Below are 25,808 nucleotides of genomic sequence, written 5' to 3' on the forward strand. Positions count from 1 at the left end.
GGTCGACGTCAGGATAGAAAACAAAATCAAATCTCGTGTGTAAGTTGCCATACTCTCAGGGCGGTGTGGCAGGTAGTGATGATTTCTCTGTTCAATGTATTTTTGCTATCCAACCTCCACAAATAGTTATGTTCAGAATGGAATGTCAAAGGATATACGCATTATATCCAAAGACTACATACGAAAGATAGGAAAGCGACTATCCATACCATTAAAATGATGTGCGGTCTAAATCCACGACAGTGTCATCTATTGAGCTGACGCATCATTATACGGAGCATCATTTTAACGATTGCTAACTTGTCAATTTTTCATATGAAATATGCTTAAGATGTGTTAATATAACCAATCTTATATTCTATCAATATAATACACACAAAATGTATAAATAAGTCGTTCACCGTGCTATGTTATAATAAGTTACTGGAATAATTGTTACTCCCTTTAAATTTTATTCTTGTTTGGAATATATTTTTGCATATTTTATGTGTGAATCATATAAATATCCAATTTCATGTATTCATTTAAGTCAACTGAATGTCAACTAATTTTCTATGCTTTAGAATATAAATATTTCATTGTTTTTAGAATCATAAGTAACAGTCAGTGTTTTATGGGTGAAGGATATCCATAAATAGTTTTATGGTATATTTTCCCCCAAAATATATAAATATATAAATGTTGATCATGAAAGAAAGTCTATAGACATATACAAACATGTTTATTTGCATTTTTTGATATTTATTACGAGTGTCGGAATAAGAACCACTGAATAGATTACTGGTAGGCATATGAACTTCGACTGATTCGTTGTGTTCACACTGAAGCAGTTAAAATTTAGATATTATTTGTTATACTTAAAATGTAGTAACATTAGTTTCAATGTGTTAGGTAAAACACAGTAATGTTTATTGTATTAGTCTCGAATACTAATGAATGAGTGAGCGTTTGATAGCTATTTGTGGATTCACAAGTTGAACGTCTTTTGTTTATGACGTCATTTCCGCCACCTCTACCCACTTAGTTTTACCTCTCAGAGTCGGGTGGTTTTTTGTATTGGGCTGGCAGTTGTAAGATGAGTATCTCCTCTCCTATTGTGTATTTCTAGTGGCATACTGTGTTAACCTTGCTCGACTTTTAAGAACACCAAGTATTATACAGTATAGTGATTTATATGTGAGTGTGTGGATAGTCACATTTTAGAATTCAACGGCAAATAACTTACTTGTTTATGAGTTACATGTGTTGGATAACCACATTGTTAAGGGTAGTGTCTAGACTAAATAAGTGTTTAATCAGTACGTTGATGTTCATTATTTTTGTCACTCGGTTGAGTAGTTTATTTGTTCAGATTAAATATATTTTTGTACATACGGATATCCTCGTTGTATTGTTTGTTTGTTTGTTAATATATTCTGTAATTAAAACTACTGCATGAATTTCAATATACCCCATAGTAATGAGGTGATAATTTGGTGGGATCTATTCCTGGACCTATAGTACGAAGTTGAATTTGTGAATTTATGATATTGTTACACCCTATGAGGCCAAGGGTCGTAACAATATTTGACATACTGTACATATTATAATACAAACCTAGTTTAATATCGGGACATGCATTTTTACAAAGCCTTCCCTGCAGTATAATTGCCCTCGGAAAAATGATGGCTGCATAATCTGGTGTTTTTGCTTATTTTTTCTGGGCTCTTTCCTTTAAGTTTCTCAAGCACCAGTACTTGTATCCATTGCAAGCACCTGTAAATAACATTTAAAAATCAGATTCTTCTTTGCCTGCAGGGAGTTTTCACATTGTTTGTAAATATATTGCTAAATAAACCTGTCATATCGTATGCATATAATTGAAAACTGTGCTCCAATCTTTCTTTATCCTTTAAGAATGAATGGTATACAGTGGGCCCCCAGTAGGTCGAGGGTTCGAATCCCGGCTGGTGAGGTCGTTGAATTATATGTTCAAAGTCCGCGTGTTATATGGACTAAAAATGAAGTGTATATATATATATATATATATATATATATATATATATATATATATATATATATATATATATATATATATATATATATATATATATATATGTGGATCCTCGTATTTCGAAGCTGGATTTGGTAAAACATTACTCTGACCACCTAAGTGATAGGGTGGTCCCCATTAGAGGTTCACGGCGCCATAAGCTCGTTGAACAGGCTTTGTGTGAAATATAAAAGAGTCTGGGACTACGTTTAGTATCCTGGTGGTGTAGAGGTAATGTTCCCCGATAACAGTCATAACATCGTGGGTTCGAATCCTGACGGGGTGATGTGTTCATTATATATATATATATATATATATATATATATATATATATATATATATATATATATAAATTTTACTGTAATTATTTTGCAATGGCCAAATGTCATGTAATGGTGGTGGTGGTGGTGGTGGTTGTTGGTCCTGGGAGGGGTGTGAGGTGGTGGTGGTGTGAGGTGTGGGGTGGTGGTGGTTGTTGGTCCTGGGAGGGGTGTGGGGTGGTGTTGGTAGTGGTGGTTTTTTGTTGGTCCTGGGAGTGTAGTGGTGGTGGTTGTTGGTCCTGGGAGTGTAGTGGTGGGTGGTGTAATGGTGTAAGGTGGTGGTGGTGGTGGTTGTTGGTCCTGTGGGGGGTGGAGGTGGTGGTGGTGTGAGGGGTGGTTGGTGGTCGGTGGGAGGGTGTGGAGGTGGTGGTGGTGGTGGTGGTGGGAGGGTGGGAGGTGGTGGTGGTGTGGAGTGGTTGGTGGTGGTTGGTGGTGGTGTGAGGTGGTGGTGGTGGTGGTGGTGGTGGTGTTGGTGGTCATGGGAAGGGGTGAGGTGGTGGTGGTTGTTGGTCATGGGAGGGGTGTGGAGGTGGTGGTGGTGTGAGGTGGTGGTGGTGGTGGTGGTGGGAGGGGGGTGAGGTGGTGTGAGGTCGTGGTGGTGGGTGGTCATGGGAGGTGTGAAGTCGTGTGGAGGTGGTGGTGATTGTTGGTCATGGAAGGGTGTGGAGGTGGTGGTGGTGATTGGTGGTCATGGGAGGGGTGTGGAGGTGGTGGTGGTGGTGTTGGTGGTCAGTGGGAGGTGGTGGTCACAGGAGTGTGGTGGTGATGGCGGTGGCAGGGTGGTGGTGGTGGTGTGGTGGTGGTGGTGGTGGTGGTGGTGGTTGTCACAGGAGGTGGTGGGTGGTGGACACAGGAGGTGGTAGTGGTGGTGGTCACAGGAGTGTGGTGGTGGTGGTTGTCTGAGTGTGCTGGTGGTGGTCACAGGAGTGTGGTGGTGGTTGTGCTGGTCACAGGAGTGTGTTGGTGGTGGTGGTCACAGGAGTGTGGTGGTGGTGGTGGTGGTCACAGGAGTGTGGTGGTGGTGGTGGTTGTCACATGAGTGTGGTGGTGGTGGTGGTGGTGGTCACAGGAGTGTGGGCTAAACCTCTCTGGCTGGACACGTACTGTCATGGCTGACGGAATAGCTTCAACGAGCAGGTCGCTTACTACAATGACGGAATTGGGTGGTGGATACAGCAGACACAGCAATGTAGCCCAGGGTACTGCTAGAGGACTGTTGTCGGATTTGGAGCTGTCTAGCAGCAGTGAATGTGAAGAACAAGAGCCGCTTAAAGTTGTTAATAGCAAAAAAGAAGAATAAAAGGAGGAATAGAGAGGGTACAAGCAGTGAAGATAATATTTCTCACTTGGTGGATAAGCAAAAGAAAATTGATGGTGTGAGTCATTCTTCAACCAAGATCAGTACAAAGAATGTAAACCCCACTGATGGTTTAGATGGCAGCAACTCATCAAGGAGGCCACGTCTTTACTTCCCCAAGAAGGTAAAGTGGTCAGTTATACTCGCTAAGCGCCATCAACGGTATCAAGTGCTCTTTAAAGAAGGTAAACATTTTCCTTATATTACCGTGAAGGATGAGGAAGCAGTTAGATATCTAACTACAGAAGGTTTTGAGAATGTAGTGATGGAAAAGCCTGTGTAGTCCATTGGGAAATGTACTAAGATCATTCTTTTTGATTTTCCTGTTTACCTTGACCTCGAGGATGTGTTGGCTGACGATAGATTTTTTTGGGCCAGGAGACGTGTAATTAGATTTGATGGAGAACTAGTACCTAAGCCGCAGCTAATTGCGCCAATCAAAGGTTCAGCGCCACAGAAGGTCATTGTGAGATGTGTGGGATATAAAAGGGTTGCTGTCTACAATAAATCTCCAGTAATATGCTATAAGTGTTGCAAGTGGGGGAACATGGCGTGGAAATGATGTATTTCTAGGAGGGGGGGGCTCACAATGCCAGCTCGTGGGTGTGTCCTTAAAAAACGAAAGTTCAGCAATTGCAATCACGAGTTCGGTCCACTAATCAAGAGGGTAAAGGTGACGCTGTAAGGAGCGATGTTGTAGGGACACCAAGTGCTGTAAATGTGTGGGATAAGTGTATAGAAATACGTAATGCAGCAGCACAGAAGGACATAGGTAACGGGGACAATAACCTTATAGCCCCTAACATTCTAGTAGAACTCCGTAAGGAGATTGATGAGCTCAAACAAGCCGTATTGGATATCAAGAAATGCTTAGTGAATCTTGTGCCATATAGTGATGTTGCTCTTGTTAATGAAGAGAGTTCAAAAGAAAATGAAACATTAGTAGAGATGGAATCAAATATTGTGGATAGCAATCTAGAGCAAAATAGTAATCATAGTCAGTTAGGAAATAGAGTTGGTTCGGTTTCTAAAGAGAATGTAGTAAACAAGGAAATGCTTGGTGACCTGACGAACATTCTTGACTGTTTTGGAATATATGGAAAATCCAAGGGACGACGTCAAAAAGAATGTTCTTATTTCGGTGAAGAATATGAGGAGAAAATTTATTCTAATGGATCATAATGTCAGCTTAATTTCTTGGAATGTTAATAGTTTAAAAAAAAAGGTTAATGGATCGTCATGCACATGTTCATTCCAGTAGTATTGATGTCATAGCTTTGCAAGAGGTTGGGACAAACAGAATATCTTTGCAACAAGGAGGTTATCAAAGTTTTGAATTACCAACTGATTTGACTGGAAATTGTAGAGGTTTGACAACTTATATCAAAGATGATATTCCAGCATCTTTTCATTCCGCTATAAAAATAAACCGTACCGAGTATTTGTGTGTTAGTATTACGCTTCAAGATGCTACACTGTTCATTATTAATGCTTATGTGCATGCTGATTCATTGACAGTTGATGATCTGCCGGACGTTATTTTTGCTGATGATTGTTTACTAATTGGTGATTTGAAAGCTAGGCTTAACAATCTTGGCATTAGAGGTTCTCGAAATCACAATGGAATGGTTCTGAAAAATATCTTAGACTCTATAGAAGATGCTAGGGTTCTTGGAGCTGGTGAGCCGACACATGTTAAATAGGGTAGACTTGATTATGCAATACTTTTTAATATGTTAGATGTGCATGCAAATTTGGATAATGTGGATACGCTTTTGAGTGATCACTTTACAATTAAAGTGAAGCTTCATTTGAACAAAATATTATATGTTAACAATAGGAAAAGGTATACAATAACAGTAGGCCATCATTGTGAATTTGTAGCAAAAGTCGGCGAGTGGTGTAAAGAGTACAAAAAGCTTGGAATTAAAGATGAAAACATATTTTATGGTGATTTGTTAAGAGTGATTGATTCCATTTTGAATAAGCCAAGGAAACAGTATGGAAATACCACAAAACCTAAGCCTAGGTATTATAATGATAAGATTGCAAAGGGGTGGAATAAGTTACTGAGGAGATGTCATAGTAAGTGGATTAAAGATCCTAGCAATGAAAAAAACCCGGGAAACTCTGATTGAAGTGGCAGAGTGTACAACAGAGGTAAATCAGAAAGCCAGAAGTATGAATTGGAGTGGTTTTTTGAGAAAGATCTCTCAATCAAAATCTTTGAATCATGTTTGGGATGGTGTGAATAGGGTAAGAGGAGTCAAGAAGAAATTTAAAGTTCATCCCAAGCCAAACGAATGAACTAATGAATAAGTGGGCGTATGCATCTAATTATGAGTGTCTCCCAAGTAATGTTCAGATTTTCTTGAGGAATTCAAGATCTATGGGGCGAAGGTTGGTGAATATCCAAAGTACTGTAAGTGAGGAAACCTGTGTTCCTTTTATTAAAGATGAAATTCTGAATGCTGTAAAGAAAGGGAAGTCTAGTGCTCCTGGCAGGGATGGTCTAACTTATGATGTTATCAATTATCTTATAAGTATGGAGGACAACCCAATTCTAGATCTCTTTAATTTGTCATATGAAAATGGAAGACTGCCAGTGAAATGGAAAATGGCACCCTTTGTTCCTGTGCCTAAGGGCGATAATGATTATAGACCCACATCCTTAACATCTTGTCTATCTAAAATGATGGAGCGAATGGTATTAAATAGATTATTGTATAAAATTGATGGCCTCTTTTCTAGTAATTTGTTTGGATTTTTAAAGGGTAAAAGCACTACAGATTGTGTGATTAAATGTCTTGGTAATGCTAATGTCAACTGTAGACTGTTTGTAGACTTTAAAAGTGCCTTTGATAAGGCAAATAAGGAAGTGATTTTAGAAAGTTTTGTAAGTATAGGTATAAAAGGGAAATTATTGAAGTGGATTACAGATTATTTAACTAACAGAAAAGCGAGTGTCTGGTTTCAAGGTCATGAATCGGAAGAAAAAATCTAGGGTTGGGTACCCCACAAGGTGGTGTTCTTAGCCCTATGCTTTTTAATATTCTTATGGACAGAATAGCAAGTTACAAATTCCAGGGCGAGTCCCAAGTAATCATTTATGCTGATGACATTCTGATCCAATGTAAGAATGAGGAAGATATGTCTAGGGTCATTGATCAGCTGCAGTATCTTTGTCTCTCCTTGGTACAGTCATTAATGAAAATAAAACCAAATTTCAGTCAAGGGCAGTAAATGGAAAAGAATTTTGGCTAAATGGAATAAATTTGCAAAAAAGTATCCAGTTACAAATATCTGGGAATGTTTGTGGGTATAAATAATATAGTTAAGGATCAAAAATATATGTACAGCGAGGCTAAGACCTCTGAAAGTTTTGTCAAATAATGGAAATGGTGTTGGTATACCAGTTTTAAGTTCTATGTACTTAAGTACAGTTAGGAGTATCATTAATTATTCAGCTCCAGTTCTAGCTTCTTACTCAGGAAATGATCTCAGGCCATTAGAGCATATTCAGAATGAAGCAATAAGGGTTGTGCTTGGTTGTCCAATGACAACAAGAATAGAGATTATGAGGATGGAGCTAAATGTCCCGAGCATAATACACAGAATTAGGGAGTTGACTGTCATTTCTACTCTAAGGCTTATTAGGCGTGGTGATGGGTATCTGAAGTCTGCTGTTGATAAATTTACTAATGCAATTACTAGTAATTTTAAGATGAACACTTATACTAAAAAACTTTTTCAGATGTTGTGTGAATCTAATAATGTAGATTTGTGTGTACCATTCCCAAACAAAGTTTATTTGAAACCTTGGTTCATGGAGAGTGTATCTGTAAGAATGGATAAGCTAGAGTTAAAAAAAAAGGTATGTAATCTTTTTAAGTTACGGCAAATATTCCTTGAGAAGATATCTGAGTACCATAAGGAAAATGTTATTCATATGTACTGTGATGGTTCAGTTAATGGGAATCGGGCCGGATATGGCATTGTTATTAGGTAATTTGTTTAATATGGTATTAGTGTTGAAGAAAGAATATCCAAGAGAATTGGGGATAGTAGTTCCAGCACCACTGCTGAGCTTTATGCTATATATGTGGGACTTAGGAATGCCTTTGACAGTCAAAGTGCTTTATTTTCTCTAAATTCTTAAGTGCCTCTTGATGATGATATAGTTTTAAAATGTATGAAGTGTATTCAGGACATAAAATCACTTGGATATGATGTTAGTTTTATGTGGATTCCATCCCATTGTGGTATTTATATGAATGAGGTTGTTGATGATTTGGCTAAGCAAGGGTGTGGCAAAGAAATTGAAGAATATGATTGTATTTTGGGTATTAAAAGAATAAAATCTGGAATGGTAAAAATCCAACAGCAATGGGAAATGGACAATATTCGGAAAATTTTGAACAACGACAGTAGTAGTTTGAAACATTATGTTGAGTTTTGAATTCTACAAGTTCTACTTATGGTAAGGCTTCGGTTAAGTATGATACATTTGTGATGAGACTACGCTTTGGATACAAATATTATTGGAAATATATTGAAGGAACTGATGGCATTCCTTGTAAACTGTGTGGCTATGTAAAGTCTCATACATTATATCATTACATTATGGAGTGTATCTGTTTATCAGTATTTAGGGGTGACGGTATTACTGATATAACAGAGATGGTTTGTTATTTAATAAAGAAAAATATGGTTAAGAATAATATGAAAAATTCTGTAAGTTTAATATAAGATACTAGATTTTATGCATATCTATTTGTTGTATACATATCTGATTTATGATTAGTAAAATGTTAAAGTGCTCTTGTTAAGACCAATTTTGGGCGGGATAGTTAGCATGGTAACCAGCTCCCTTTGATGAAATTGTCAATAAATGTTTTGAATTTGAATTTGAATTTGACTATCATTCCAATATATCAATGCAACAAACCCACCACCCTTGATTGATTGATTTATGGAATTTAGGCTCAAAGCCAAGCATTGGAGCCAATAGGCCATTCAGAGCTGTATGACAATAAGGGGATATCCCCAATATAAAAACTACCACATCATATTAAAACACATTGAAAACATCATCTATGCTTCACCCCCTCCACCTAACGGAGAGCACAAACAGATATAAAAATATTGGCTCAATTTTCACCTTTGGCACCGACGCATGCAAGACCACATAGCATATGCCTTATATCAAAACAATTTTTCATATAAAACTTGTAATATTTGAATTGGTTTTAAGACTTTATACATTAACAATATTTCCATCATATAAAATTTTGTTGTTGGATGCATTGTTCAAGGCATTGTCTCTTCCTTGAAGATTAAAAGACCTGCAGTCAACTAGGATATGGTCAACTGCCAAGTCAGTGTGACATAAGTTCCAGCGAGGGGACTCGTTCAACTCCACACTGGAAACTTTCCTCCAACATTATTAACATATTGGGTAAACACCGTTTGGCCAGCAAAACTAAGAGACGTTTTTGCGTCTGTTACGAGTTGGGGATTTTGAATATAGTTAAAAGTCTACCCAGATCCCAACAGGCAACAACAAAATAAAAACAAAGACAATCGGACTATAAAAGGGTAGACAAAGGATGGGAGTTTTTGTTGTGTATAATAAAGTACCATAAATTCCTTAACAAAATATTCAGCTTTCTATAATTTACCCTTAACCATACTTAACCTAAACATTAACAGTATATACATATTTATACAACATACAATAATTTGAAGCAAGGTGGAGGTGGGGGAGGCAATATAAGATTACAAATACTTAAGTGCGGAGCTGAGATGGCTGAGGAGTAAGGCTGAGTATTGTAGAAGAAGGTAGGTAGTCACTGTGCCGTAGGTTTCCAGGATAGGTGATCCTGTGGTCACTCCCCAGAGTGAACTGAACTCTCATCGAACTGGAGCTGACGAAGAAGACTTTGAGGAGGTGACGCAACAACCAGGATATGGAGAAGGGAAACCCCGGAGTGGTAACTAAGAGTAGTCATACTCGGGTTTCGTCCCTAGATGGCGTTGCTCGTGGTGCTAGTTAGGTAGATCAGGACAATAGATGGCGTGGTTCGTAGTGCTGGGTAGGTAGATCATGACAATTGATGGCGTGGTTCGTAACACACCCCCCCCTCCAAAGACCTCGATAGGGCGGGCGCGAAGGAGGTGATCACCTGGTGCGTCTGGAGAGTAGCTGCTGCATTTCCACTGGAGCTGGGGATAAGGAGTCCTCAATCAGGTTGTCCACCCCCTTTATGTGCCGGACTTGTAGATTATAGGGTTGGGTGAGGAGAGCCCAGCGGAGGATTCGCTGGTTGGAGGTCTTGTTGGTTTGGATGAACGTGAGTGGGTTATGGTCTGTGAAGTCTAGGGTTGTTTGTGGGCAAGACTGGAGGTAGCATTCAAACTTCTTTATTGCCAACACGAGAGCCAGGGCCTCCTTCTCTATGGTCGAGTAGTTGGTCTGATGTTTTTTCAACTTGGCGGAGTAGTATGCCACAGGGTGAAGGACATCAGTGGTTGGGTCGGGTTGTAGGAGCACAGCCCCAACTCCGACACCGCTAGCGTCGATTTGCAGATGGAAGGGCAAGGTGTAGTCAGGGGGGTGGACTATAGGCTTGGAGGCAAGGAAGGCTTTGGGGCGGTGGAAAGACTGGTCGCACTTCTGGTTCCAGATGTAAGGGACCGCAGAACTGGTAAGGTCTGTGAGGGGTCCGGCCACGCTGGAGAAGTTACTGCAGAACCGACGGTAGTAGCCGCACATCCCCAGGAAGCGCATGATTTCCTTCCTCGTCCTTGGAGTGGGGAAGGACAAGATGGCTTTAACGTTTGCGTCCTTGGGTCTCACCAAACCATGCCCAACGATATGTCCCAGGTAAGTCAGTGAGGCCCGGCCAAAAGCAGATTTAGCCAGGTTTATGGTGAATCCATTCTCTTGCAGTAGTGCGAACAGTATCTCCAAACGCACCAGATGTTTGTCCCAGCCGTCCGACACCACCACCAGGTCATCCAGGTAGGCGAACGTCCCACCTAGGTCCTGAATCAGGTAATTGATGGCCCTCTGGAACGTGGCCGGAGCATTAGAAAAGCCAAACGCCATAACCAAATATTGAAAAAGACCAAATCGAGTTATAAATGCTGAGATTATTTTTGCCCTATCCGTGAGTCCCACTTGATAATATCCTTTCAATAAGTCCACTATAGATATAAATTCGGCACAGCCTATGCTGTCTATTATATCTTCAATCAAAGGTAAAGGGTAGGAGTCTGAGACAGTGACCTGGTTCACTTTACGATAATCGGTACAGAAACGAAAATTGCTATCGGGTTTTGGAATGAGAAGGCAAGGTGAAGCCCAGGGGGAGGTACTAGGCTCAGCTAAGTTATGTTTTAAAAAAAATCTACCTCCTTTTTCATAATCTCTCTTTTTTTGTGGATTTAGTCGATATGCTGATTGCCTAATGGGTTGTACATCATCTGAGATTAGCTTAATATCATGTTTAAGTATATTGCAAAACCCTGGGAGGTCTGACTTGACTTTAGGAAATGTTGATAATAACTTACTGAGATCTTTTGCTCGAGATGGATTCAGAACAGAAAAATACTCATCCAAGTTGTTGAGTATGTGACTATTAGCAGGGTTTTCTTTAGGTAGAGGGAAGTCTAAATTCTCCAATAGGTCCATGTCATCTGTCTCCGGCTCCGGCCCTGACAAAACCGTATGCAATACAGGCAAGCTTATAGCCTCTGGGATGTTTTCCTCTGACTGCCTGGAATGGTAAAGTTTCATGAGATTAATGTGAACAAGTTGTGAATCTTTTCTGCGATCAGGAGTATGGACTATATTGTTAGGTTCTGAATAATAAGTTCTATATACAGGAGAGAACACAAACACCTGTATAGTTTTGTAGGTTCGGTTTACTGGATAAGAGTATGTACACAGAGGGGGGGGGTAGCACTCCTCAGCTAGGCTCCTTGTCAACTGCTATAGACGACGTATGGCAAGTGATACATTAGCAGCTTCCAAACGTCGCCAGGCACATTAATTAAGCATGTGGGATATGGTAATAACATTGCCACACGCTGCTAGCTAGGCTGAATAAATAATACATAAATGGAGCACATACATAATATACATACATAATATATAATCCAGCATACATAATATACATACATATATAGTTGAGGGGAGATAGTTTATTAGTATTGATTTGAAAGTTTTAATGGAACCGTTCCAAGCAACCCTGGGACGGTGGGTGGTAAGCCGAAGATGTACAATGGTCAACACCGAGGTCTTTCATATTTAAAGATGGATCAGATTGTTGGGCTTTAATGAGCTCATCCTTACTAATGGTCTTATTGTACAGATCTTCTGTGGGTAGGAAGATATTGGAGGTGGTTTTAGATGAAGAGGGCCCATTTCGTACACTCTGTGACCGGGTGACAGCACAAGATGGGAAAAGGTGAGGAATAGTTTCTTCAAGGTCAGTGGTGGAGTTGACAGGTAAGGGAGAGTCGACTGTCTTTATGTTGGGAACCACTAGATCTCCTACCAAGTCATTACCCAATAATAAATGAATGCCGCTCACAGGCATTGGATCTTTCCTAATGGCTATTTGCACTTCTCCAGTAATCAAGGGACATTGGAGGTGCACTTTAGCTAAGGGATAGGAAGAATGGGATGAGAGATCTGAAATTAGAACACTCATTAGTAAATGCGGTAGATATATCAGGAATGACGTTAAACAGGAGGATAGATTGTGCTGCGCCCGTATCACGTAGTATACGAATAGGGAAAGAACGAGACCCCTCTATGATTGAAATTTTTCCCCCATAGGTGAATGAAGAGATGAGATCCTGATGGGGCCTTTCCACATTGGTGGTTGCTATTGGTTTGGATTTGGGATCCAGGGAACTACTTTTAGCAATTCGACACTTTGGGTGTTTACAAGTCTGGATCGTATGGCCTGGGTTTTTACAGTAAGAGCAAGTAAGCTTGGTTGCATCAGGGGGGGTAGGTGTGGGACCTTTCGACCTACCACTCACGCCCCCAAGTGTATCATCAGAGGAGGACCTAACATGTCGGGAAGTACCACGTTCTCTACTGCCCAGTGACTCCACCAGCAAGGCGTAGGCATCAGCCAGCTCAGCCGCACGCCCTAAATTAACCTCTCCACGCTCCTCCACATGCTTCAAGATGTGAAATGGTATCTTGCTCTTCCACTCCTCCAGGTATACCAAATTTAACAAATCCTGAAATGTGGAGGTCTCTGTAGCCTCTAACCACTTCTTAAAAAACCTAAGCTTTTCTTGAGCAAACTCAACAAAGGTGTGTGAAAATGGTTTGGTTAGTTTACGAAACTTCTGCCGGTATCCATCTGGCGTGATAGCATAAGAGGTGAGGATATTCTTTTTTACGTTATCATAGTCATCAGTCTGGTCTAAACAGTTATAAACTCTACGAGCCTTACCACATAATTTAGGAACTAACACCGACACCCACTGGTCCTTAGGCCACTCATTCTTCCCGGCTATTTTCTCAAAAGTCCTAAATGACCCGTCCATATCGGATTCATCAAACCCGGGAACAAGGGAAGAAGCATTAGCAGGGTTAAAAGCAGCTAGTTTCTCTTTTAATGCCACTTTTGATTTAAACTCAGATGTTAAGGTGACTTCTGTCTCTCTCACCTGTAGTTCTTTCAGTCTAACCTCCTGCTCCAACTTGGCCTGTTCCAACCTTTCCTCATGCTCCAACTTGGCCTGTTCCGACCTTCCCTCATGCTCCAACTTTTGCTCCAACTTGGCCTGTTCCAACTTGGCCTGTTCCAACTTTTCCTCATGCTCTAACTTGGCCTGTTCCAACTTTTCCTCCTGCTCCAACTTGGTCTGTTCCAACTCGAGTTCTTTCATTTTGATTTGGAACTCGAACCTAGCTCGTTCTAGTTCTAAGGCGTCTACTCTTTGTGTTTTTTCTTGAGGGCTAGCCAGACCTGAAGCAACTTCTGAGTGAGGAGGGGTGGTGGATAGTGGTTGAAGTTTCTTGGACATGGGCGTTAATCGGTCAACAGCGGATTCTTTTAAAACTTCTTGTTGAACCAACATTTCAATTACATGAATTTTTAACATTTCCTTAGTCAGTTGCTGTGAATATGGGATATTGTAATAGTTGGCTATTCCTTTCCATTCTTTCTTCAGGATATTAACACGTAATTTAGCTACGGAAGGATTTTCAATAAAATCCTGGAGATCAAAACCTGAGGTGGCCATTGTTAAGAAAACTAGGATAAATTAACTAATGGTCAAAAGATAAGATAAGTGGATTACCCTAGAAAATATCACGGCAGTGGATAACCAGAAAGTCCCGGAAACTAACCAAGTTATACCTAGGGAAATTACACTTATGAATATTGTTCTTCTGAGAAGATCCTTAGATAAGGATAAGAGACTTGAAAGAGGAAGGGCGTATTACGGCATTTGTATAAAGATCCGGATTAACAACCCTTGAGTAAGCAGGAAGGGCGTATTACGGCATTAATATAAAGATCCGGATTAACAACCCTTAGATACTTGAAAGAGGAAGGGCGTATTATGGCATTTATATAAGGATCCGGATTAACAACCCTGAGTAAACAGGAAGGGCGTATTACGGCATTAATATTAAGATCCGGATTAGCAACCCTTAGATACTTGAAAGAGGAAGGGCGTATTACTGCATTTATATAAAGATCCGGATTAACAACCCTTGAGTTACTTGATTATTGACCCCGAATGAGATAATGAGAAGAACAATAATTGAGGCTTTATAATTATGGGGTCCTGGTAGAGCGGGGCGTACCAAGATATCACTTCACCCTAAACTAGTGACTGGAACAGCCTACTCTGGAGTGAGGGTACGGCATTAAACAGATCCGGATTCTTCCCTATACTAGATAAGACTTACTACACGACTGCCACGTGTAATAACAGGTAAGCCTTATGACACTTGGAACCTAATATCCTACGTCTGTCACTCTTACTGTGCGATAATACCAATATATGCACACACATATGAAGGAAACTTTAAACCACTGTAAAGCAATTGTGAACAGAAGTGACTGGGAGGAATAATTAACAAGGAGTTACAAGGGAGGAAGGAATATGGTACTTAAGGTCGTGTCCTGTCACGGTCGCCATTTGTTACGAGTTGGGGATTTTGAATATAGTTAAAAGTCTACCCAGATCCCAACAGGCAACAACAACAAAAAAACAAAGACAATCGGACTATAAAAGGGTAGACAAAGGATGGGAGTTTTTGTTGTGTATAATAAAGTACCATAAATTCCTTAACAAAATATTCAGCTTTCTATAATTTACCCTTAACCATACTTAACCTAAACATTAACAGTATATACATATTTATACAACATACAATAATTTGAAGCAAGGTGGAGGTGGGGGAGGCAATATAAGATTACAAATACTTAAGTGCGGAGCTGAGATGGCTGCCGAGTAAGGCTGAGTATTGTAGAAGAAGGTAGGTAGTCACTGTGCTGTAGGTTTCCAGGATAGGTGATCCTGTGGTCACTTCCCAGAATGAACTGAACTCTCATCGAACTGGAGCTGACGAAGAAGACTTTGAGGAGGTGACGCAACAACCAAGATATGGAGAAGGGAAACCCCGGAGTGGTAACTAAGAGTAGTCATACTCGGGTTTCGTCCCTAGATGGCGTTGCTCGTGGTGCTGGTTAGGTAGATCAGGACAATAGATGGCGTGGTTCGTAGTGCTGGGTAGGTAGATCATGACAATTGATGGCGTGGTTCGTAACACGTCACACTGGGATGTTTTGTTGGCGCGTCTGCCCAACGCAACGAAAACAACACCAGAGCGTCAAAACGAGGTTTGCCATGGATCCCGTTACTACAGTTGAGACCTTGCAGGATTGTGTTATAGTTCTTCAATTCCTGAAGCAAGTGAGGAGTCTGCAAAACCTAAAGAAAAGAAGCTTGAATAGTGATTTAATAATACTAAAGAAGTTTTAAAGTGAAGAATAAATATAAATATGTCTCCGTTTATGTGTTATATATTCAATTATTATTGTTTCATGATTTATTTAAATTTTCACTCGAAATTATATGAAGTTCATTTGAGCAATATCCGGCCAGCAAAGATCACCACCAAACCGTTTCCCATTTCTAGCAACAACCGAAATCCTGCTGTTTGCTGGGCGTCTTGGTCAACGAACAGCAAAAAAGGGCAACATGTTTGGAGGAAAGTGTCCAGTGTGCCGTCACCTTTAAACATATAATTTTGTGTGAGGTGGGAGTGGCTAATCCTTAACCTCGATAAAATAATATCACTTCTCCTGTTGCGAAAACAAGAAGACCACAATAGTTGAATAAAGGCTGGGATAGCTCGTAGTTTAGTGCTTGTTATCAGGGACGATCAGTGGTCTTTCCATTTCCCAGCAGCGAAAAGAGTGGAATGCGTCCTTCAGTTTATCATGACACTCATAGGATAAAGGAGGCCACCTGTCTCCTTTGCTGCTAGGTCAACACACCCCTTTCCTTCAATGCCTTCATGAGCAAACACCAAGCAGAAACACACCTTTGCCCATCTTAGAGAATGCAGAAGGACCAGCGACTCCTGCACCTCTACGTTTAATGTGTGTATGTGTAGGCATTTACTGCTAAAGTGAAGATAAAACACTAGTTAAAAATGTGCTTTACCACAGCAAAGACTGCTTATTTAGATCCATCTGTGAAGATTTTGCTTTGGTACAAATGCTGAACACTGTGTTCCCAAACTCAGCTTTGAGTTCTTGGAGAGTGTTCAACTCTTTCCCTGTCCTAACTGGACAGAACTCCAACTCAGGTCGGCACCGGGAAGGCGAATAGGAAACTGATATTTCTGCAAGTTTGGCTTTTATACGAACTGCCGCTCAGGCTTCAGCAAGATGAACCTCCAATGTCTTGAATAGTCGTGGTCGATTTGCCAAACGATCAACAGGTATTTTTACAAATTTGTAGTTCGGGTTAAGTTTAGAGGTCAGGATACTAGATTAATGTACTAGATAAATATCCAAGTCTTAACTCCTCCACACGGATGGCTAGTGGAGAAAACAGGAATCTACATCTATACTGTAAACAAGGGAGATTCTGTAAGCACCCGTAGAGACCCTTAACCCCATATTGTGGGCTACATCTAACTTTGCTAGATGGGTTTTGCATAATCTATTCGGCATAGCGAGCAGTGAAGTCGTAGGAGGGTAATGCGATCAGCACCCCCAATCATAATGGGACACCACCTTCAAGATGTTCAGAGAATGTCTGACCTTGGTAGCAAGCTCACGAACACTATGAACACTGCCCTGTGGGACTTCATCCTACTGTACAAAAGGCCGAGAATTCTGACCCAATTCGTACCAGCAAGGAACGATTTGATAATAAATCCCACAGGAATTCAAACAAACCCACCAATTCCCTTTGAAGATAGTTCTTTATATTCCGGCTCTCCAAGATGTATCGTAATCCTCTTCAAGGTCAAAAAAGACCCCGACAGTTTAATTTCTGTTTGCAAAAGTATTCTGGACTTCCCTTGATAGCATTAAGAGAGGATTCAGTTTATCGTTTTTTTTTTTTCAGAAACCAAACTGTATAGACGAGACATGGTTTTAGACTCGAGGAACCAAATTAAAGGAGTGTATCATTTTTTCAACGAGCTTACATGAGCTTACATCGACCTATAGCGAGAGCTATAGGTTGATAACTAGTGGGAAGACTCGGGGCATACCCTGGTTTTAGGAATGGTAGGATTAGAGATAATTTCCAGGGTTAAGGACACACACACTTGACTGCCAGAAGCTAATTAATGTATCTAATATTATTATTTTGGTACTCAGAGGGAGATGCGATATCATCGAGTAATGGATGTCATCTTCTCCTGGGGCTGCTGCTTATGATGTGGCCAAGGCATTCTCCATCTATTCCTTAGAGAATGGGAGATTATAGGACTGACATTTGCATGTGATGGAATAACCACAACAGATTCCGAATAACCTGGAACTATGCAAGGTAGTGTTTGGAACTTTAAATGTCCTCAAAGTATTCCCCCATAACTTCAGCCACCACTTGAGGATCAAACACATTTACATGGAGGATGGTGTTTTAGAGGATATGTTTGTAACTTATCTTTTCCAAGAAGCTCTCTTAGCTTCCTTAATGACCCTTTTTGCTAGGCTCGTGTTCTGGTGTTTGCTGTTCGGTTTGCTTAGCAACAAGCTCTGAGGTGACCTTCCTAGAGATGGCACACTGTTCCATTCCACCATGGAACAAGAGGACGCAGAGGTTTACCGGTGGTTCGAGGAATACATTCATTGGCCTGATCTAGTGTAATGGATTACACTAAATAGGTAGTGGTTGGCATCAATGGAGATGGAAATGCTTTAATAAGTATGGGATAGTGGTTACTACCTTAGGTATCTTACAGGACTGACCACTAGTAGTCTAGTCTGATTCCAGAGGTACCGTGGAAGATGTCAAACCTCGTTGGTGAGCCATCGTTCAAGAGTATTACATCAATGTTGCCGAGAAGCTGCACTGTGAGGGATCCCCAACGATCACATGATGGTTCAGCCCATAGTATGTTCTTGGTATTAAAATCCCCATTTGGATAAAAGGTGGAGGAAGTTGGTCTAAAAGGGATTGTAGGTCACCAATGTTAAAGGGTCGTCTATTTCCCGAAGTATCAGAAATACGTTCCTCAAGCCTGGCCTCTAGATGCAAAGAATATAAGGCAATTTGATTACATAGAAAAATTTGTTTAGCACAAGCCTGCAAGTCTGTATCTAGTGGGATGGATTTATGTTTAAAACTTGTCCGGATAATGAAGGTTATGCCAACTCTGGCCCAGTCGCCGACAGGGGAAGGGGCCCTGTGGAACATAAAATTCAAACCTGGATTTAAGGGCTCTACTCCTATCTTAGTTTCCTGAAGACAGACAAAAGATGCATCTATGTCCCTCAGGAGTAATCGAAGAAGTTCAAAGTTAATGCGAATACCACGATAATTCCACCAGATGACAGCTATTACTTAGAAGGCTTAGGTGGCCATTTCCCCCATTTCTGGTTTGGTGGTCTTATATGGTTAGGTCTACCTGTTGAAGGGTTCTTTTCTGTGCCTCAATGGAGCTTTGGATGTGGATCTGGCTTCACATCATCAACAGTTACCCGTTTGGCTTTCGGTCTCAATGAATCCGCTTCTAAATCAGATTGGGAGTTGGACGAGGTTCGAGAAGAATCCTTTGAGAAGTGCCTCAAACCTATTTGTCAGAACCATCTTTATCAGTGCGTTGGTGGACCTGACCCCGCTTCAAAAGCTGTTGAAGAATTGGGTTGGGAACAGCTTCAGAAGATGGGCCTGACCCCGCTTCAGAAGCTGTTAAAGTTGGAGTTAGGAAGTAGGTGCAGGAGCTGGCAAGGAAGGAGGCTACAGTTCAAGAAATAATCGACAAGATAATTGGGAAGTTGGTTGGGGGACAGCATGAGAGGAGGGGATGGAAGGTTGCTGAACCCGTTGGGGTAAGGCACTGCCCTTGGAGTCAGGAATTGTAGCAGAAACCACACCTGCACATTTTCCGCATTTGTTGAGCAAAAACTTGGCATGGCCAATGCTAATATGCTCTACATGAGACATAGAGAGAGTAACTTCCTCTATCTTATATTCTGAGCATTGTTTACCGATATGTAATGGTGCGTCTTGACTTGAGCATTTTAGTTCGAACGAGCTGAACGGGCAGAAAGCGCTGAGCAGAACTTGTCTAGTAAGTACGTGTCTCCGAGTCGAGCCGAGTGCGCCAAACTTTCTGTAGCTTATCGGTAAAGAGCACTCTCCAAAGGATTCAGTTGCTCGTTGGTGAGCAGTCAGGACGGGTGTTCGCGCTGTTTTAGCTATTCGGTGTGTTATGGAGTGGGACAGGGAGAAATGTTTAACCTTACTGCATGAATGAATGGGTTAATAAGGGTTACTTTGTATTTGTAACATATAACATTGAAAAAAGAAATGTTTCCATTAGATAAATATCGTTTATTACTATTTCCTACTCATGTTATTAGGGTAGCCCGCAACTTTACAAACATATGTAGTATTTACGTATACCAACATATCAATATGCTTATAAGGTCCTTATTATTACAACATTAATGTTTTTGCATTACCTTTATGTAATCCTTCAGGGCTTCAATCAAAGCGTTGTATGTTTCTGCGATTATCACACTTATGCGTTGCTTTGATATCTTGAATATATACTGCAGGCTGGTATAGGAGTCCCCTTTGGATAGAAAGCGTTGAGTTACAGCCAAACGATCTTTGACCGCTATGGCTCTTTTGAATGTTGTATCCTTTATAATTCTTGGTCCTATAAGGTTACTTAATGTTTCAAAGTCCTGTGGTGTTATGCGAATAAAGTTTTTCAAATGGCCATGATCCATTTCACTCAATAGGGACATATTTTTCCGTCCAGAAAATAGTCGCCTTAACCACACTCTCATAGATTTCTTCGTCGTTTTGGCTAAGGAGTAAATAAAGAAGAATGCACCTGCTGTTACTGAGATCTGTGGCTTAACTGAGGAAAACGGTGGGAATAAGACGAGCACCGTCGAACACGCAGAATACAGAGAGCTTGCACTCGAACTGCTCGTTCGGTTCGTTCGTGCGTTGTCTGCTCATTTGGTTCGTTCCTGCTAAAATGCTCAAGTGAAGACGCACCTTTACCTGATGAATAGGAGAAATATCCTGAACTTTGGAATCTCCAACATAGCTTTACTGTAATAAAGCCAAGAAGCATGATTGCTGGGTTAGCATTGAATGTTCCCAAGGAGAAGAGAAGAAAATGAAAAACTTGCTTGCCAGCTTCAGGAGAGAAAAGGAAAAGGGAAAGAAAAGTGTCGGGACTGGCACAGGTAAGCTATTTTATTAATTAACTGCCAAACGTTAAATTTATATATATATATATATATATATATATATATATATATATATATATATATATATATATATATATATATATATATATATATATATATATATATATATATATATATATATATATATATATATGATGAAATCATAACTATAAATAAATAATAAATTATATTATATTATAATAAACGGTTTAAAAATATTTTTTTTTACAGGTACACAGGAAGTGTATGTCAAAATCGCCTTGACCACATTCTCTTCGATTTCTTCCTCCTTTTGAACATAAGAACATAAGAACATAAGAAAGTGGGATACTGCAGGAGGCCGACTGGCCCATACAGGGCAGATCCCTTTCACACCCATCCCAGCACTTCCATGTGCCTATCCAACTTCGTCTTGAAGCTCCCTAGCGTCCCCGATCCTACTATAGCACTCGGTAGCCTATTCCACATATCCACAACTCTATTACCAAACCAGTGCTTGCCTATATCCTTTCTGAATCGGCATTTATCTAATTTAAAGCCATTTGTTCTAGTTATTTCGTTATTACTGAGCTTCAGAACATCTTCCATTTTACCCTTGTTAATCCCACTTACCCACTTGTACACCTCTATCATATCTCCCCTAACTCTACGCCTCTCTTATGAATGTAAGCCTAAGCTTTTCAGTCTTTCTTCATATGGAAGGTTTCTAATATTATGGATCATTTTTGTCATTCTTCTTTGTACTCTCTCCAAAGAATCTATGTCCATTCTATAATAAGGACACCAGAACTGAACCGCATAATCCATGTGTGGCCTCACTAATGCTAGGTAAAGTTTCAAGATAACGTCAGCAGTTCTGTTACTCACAGACCTAGATATGAACCCAAGAATCCTGTTTGCCTTGTTGCGAACGCTAATACATTGTTTTCTAGGTTTCAAGTCGTTGCTAACAAATACACCTAGATCTTTTTCACAATCTGAGTTTTCTATTTCCGTGTTACCTAGTTTATACTTAACATTTGTATTCGTCTTCCCTATCTGTAGTACCTTGCATTTATCAGTATTAAAATTCATTTGCCAGTCTACTGACCACTCATGTAAGGTATCTAGATCTCTTTGAAGGTGTTCAAAGTCACTGTCTGAATTTATCACTCTCCCCATTTTGGTATCATCTGCAAATTTACTAATCCTACTAGTTATACCTAAATCAAGATCATTAATGAATATAACAAACAGCAGGGGGCCTAATACAGATCCCTGGGGAACTCCGCTTTTGACCGCACCCCAGTCTGACTTTAATCCATTTATGCTGACTCTTTGTTTTTCCTACCAGTTAACCATGACCTAATCCATTTTAATACTGATCCACCTATTCCATGTGCTTCTACCTTCCTTATCAATCTCTCATGAGGGGACTCTATCAGATAACTTTACTGAAATCTAAATAAATTATATCATATGACTTATCATTATCTACCTTCAAATACTTCTGAGAAAAAGCTAAGCAAATTTGTGAGACAAGAACGTCCCTGGGTGAACCCGTGCTGAGAAGAATGAATTAAGTTGAATGTTTCAAGGTGGCTTCTGATTTTTGTAGCAATAATTGACTCTAGCAACTTGCCTATGATTGACGTGAGACTAATGGGACGGTAATTTGATGCTATTGATTTATCACCCTTTTTGAAAATCGGAACTACATTTGCAAGTTTCCAAGCTTCTGGCACTAGGCCCGATTTTAATGACTTATTAAATAAAACTGCTAATGGATTACTCAACTCATCTCTACATTCTTTTAATATTCTAGCATATACCTCGTCTGGACTAGGCGATTTATGAGGCTTCAGTTTGTTAATTACTTTAAGCACATCGTTACTAGTAATATTGATATTCATCAACATATTTTCTATACTGTCGTTATATACCTTATGAACTTCTGGAAACTGTGCTAGGTTTTCATTTGTGAATACTGGCGAAAATGACTATTTAACGTACTACACATTTCTAACTCATCATCAGTCATTTCTCCTGTAAGTTTTAAGGGACCTATTGTATCTCTAACCTTTGATTTATACAGTTGATAAAAGCTTTGGGGTTATTTTCGATTCGTTTGCTACCTTGATTTCATAATTTCTCTTTGCTTTCCTAATTTCTGTTTTTACCTGTCTTGTTAGGTTCTGATAGTAACCAAGTAAAGTGATTTTTAAGCCTTTCTTAACTTTTCTATATACTCCTTTCTTTTCCCTAGAAGATCTAAGAGTCTATTATTCATCCATTTTGGTTGGTTCCGTATCGATCTGAATTTTCTTTTAGGGATGTGTTTATTTTGGGCATTATTGATTGTCGCAATAAATTGTTCATAAGTAGCTGCTAAATTAAATTCGGGGTTATCCCGTCCTAAGTTGACAGTTTCCGGAGGTGTGGGGGGGATTAATCTTTTGACCATAGGGTCATCCCTTAGGTCTCTCCTTATGCTACCGTAATTAGCCTTCCTAAAATCCGGGATCAAGGCCGAATTTTCCTTCTTCCTGCCATCCCATATTATGTTAAAATATATGGCTTTATGATCACTGTTTCCTAGTTCGTCTCCAATCCCAACATCTTTTACTAGATTTTCATTATTACTGAGAACTAAATCGAGGATATTATTTCCTCTAGTGGGCGAGTTTATGAATTGATATAAAAAACTATCCTGTACTACTTCTAGAAAATCTTCAGATTCATTATCGCTAAGTTGATTTTTCCAATCTATGCCTGAAAAGTTGAAATCGCCTAGAATACATACATTGTTTCTATCAGATGCCTTCTTTATTTCCTCCCATAGGAATAAATAATGAAGAGAGACCCGGCTACCCCTCAAATCCATACTTAAACTGAGGAAAAAGGGGGGAAAAGGACCAGTACAGGCAAACACGCAGAGTACAGCGAGCTTGCTCTCGAACAGCTCGTTCGGTTCGTTTGTACGCTCTTGGCTTGTTTGGACTAAAATGCTGGAGCCAAGACGCACTACAACACTTTGGTGTAGGGGAGCACATACCCTGTTCTGGACTGGAAGTGCCACATCTTGCTTCTCTCGCATATGTTGGCCGGATGGCAAAAACCATAGCATGGGTCTTTGTTTGTATGGGAGCATTGCTAATCTTATTGAGTTGTCAAACACCAAGAATAGTTAACAAATTTTACGACATTCATTGACTGCCCTAGGAATTGTATATGCTTTGCATACACAGTCCTTGCACATACCAAGAACTTCGTCCGAAAAATCATGCAAATCGGTGTCGAAATTTTTGTTTTGTTTTCATAAATAAAATTTGCATGCATCTTAATGGCATTGATTATTATATCCGGCTCCAGTCTCATCATGATAAACCTGTTAGACTGAGTGTCTGATTGTCATGAACACAGTCAGAGTGGTTCCCAAAACAGCTAATGTCAGTCTAGTTGAATCTCCAACTTTACGTTGGAGAAGCCTACCCATTTGTAGGAGGTTGCACTTCTTAACCCTGGCTGTAGCAATCGGCCAAACACCTTGTGGTGCTTTGGGGTGTCCCTGTCGATTTCCCTGCTCGAGCTTGGTTAGAGGTAAAAAAATTCTCCAATCAGATGGGCAATAAACGTCTAGGTGTATGGGGAGTTTTTGAAAAGGTATTTCCTTTAAGAGTCATACTGCACTTAAGGTATCTTTATGTTTGGGGAAAAAACCCATGCCTCCTAACCTAGTTCTCTTCCCTAAAAATGCATACAAATTGCTATAATAGACCAAATGTACTGAACATAATAGGGGCTTTAAGGTTTGCTGAAAAGCCTTTCTTTTGGCGAGTTTGCAAAGCTAGTGCACCTGCTATATTAGACCTCATAAGATATCACCCTAGGAGGTAACAAGGCAAATTTTAACACATCCAGATCAGTTTAGGCTGTGACTAGCACTTGAAGAAAACTGTAAACGGGAGAGAATGGGTACCTGCGCAAAAGAACTCCTTACTGCCTGCGCTGTGCACGGCGTACCCTAGTTAGATTCAGGGATCATTCCTTTGCAAAACCTACATCAGGAATAGCAGGAGAATGGAGCCGAAGGTGCTCGCCCTCCACCTTCCATGCAGGAAACGCAACTGGCTGGAGCCTGTAATTCTCCCGCTCATTTTTCTCCAGGTAGGTGGGAGAAGGTGCCAGGGACATGCAGAATCTCCTTGGGCGAAGGAGGTCCAGTGGTCGAACTTCGTGAGTGCCTTGAGCTGGGAGGACCTGAAGCCCGTGGCCAGCGCTACTAGGAAGAGAGTCTTCTGTAGTAGGCGGTTCTTTGAGGTTGGATGATGAATGGATCCTGGGATGAGACATATCGGATTAATCCATGTCCTGGTAAAACCTTCATAGTAACAAGAAAATGGGAAAAACAGTCAACATAAGTTCAGTGGCCCTCAGGTTAGGTTGTCAGTATAGTTCACAGTACTGAAGGAGTTGTGCTGAGTCTGGGTGGGGGGAGTTGGGGTTGTCGGCCAGTGCCTTCAACCCCGCACCGAGCTGTTCCAGTCCTGCAGTAGTGGAGAAGGCGAGTCGCCTTCTGCCTCTACATGGCATCCTTGATCAGGGTGGTCTGGGCTACCTGAGAGGCTTCCCATGGGCCGAGAGGACTGGGTTAATTTGGGAACCCACAGGAACTCCACCAACTCGTCTGACACCCAGTCATCCTGGGGAGATAAGACTATATAGAGGCCGGAGAGGGGGAGGTGATGGGGGAGCTGTTCCTTCCAGCTACCGTCGTCCAGATCGATTAGAGGTCCAAGCCACCTTCTCCCATGGAAAGAGGGCCTGGCCGGCTGCCCGGAAACACCTCCTACCGTCCTGTAGCGATGCCTCTCAGTAAGGACCTGCAGTGGACAGCATGGAACAAGACGCCTGAAAGTCGAAGGCATGGGCCTTGTAGGGGATGGAGAGGTTGCCGAGACCGACTCATGGTCCTAGTCGAGAATTCAGGCAGTCCCTGTGAGGACCCGGCCCTCCTTGGCTTGGCACCAGAATTCGCAAATACTAATGGGTCTGGGGAGGAGGAGCAAGGGTGGGATCTCCGTGCCACAGGAAGTAGGATGGTGGGGTCTGGGCCTGCTGCTGCTGCTGCAGCTGCTGCACCCCGAACCAGGATGACAGAACCTCCAACA

Source organism: Homarus americanus, unplaced genomic scaffold (assembly GCF_018991925.1).
Source record: "Homarus americanus isolate GMGI-L3 unplaced genomic scaffold, GMGI_Hamer_2.0 scaffold56333, whole genome shotgun sequence".
NCBI lineage: Eukaryota > Metazoa > Arthropoda > Malacostraca > Decapoda > Nephropidae > Homarus > Homarus americanus.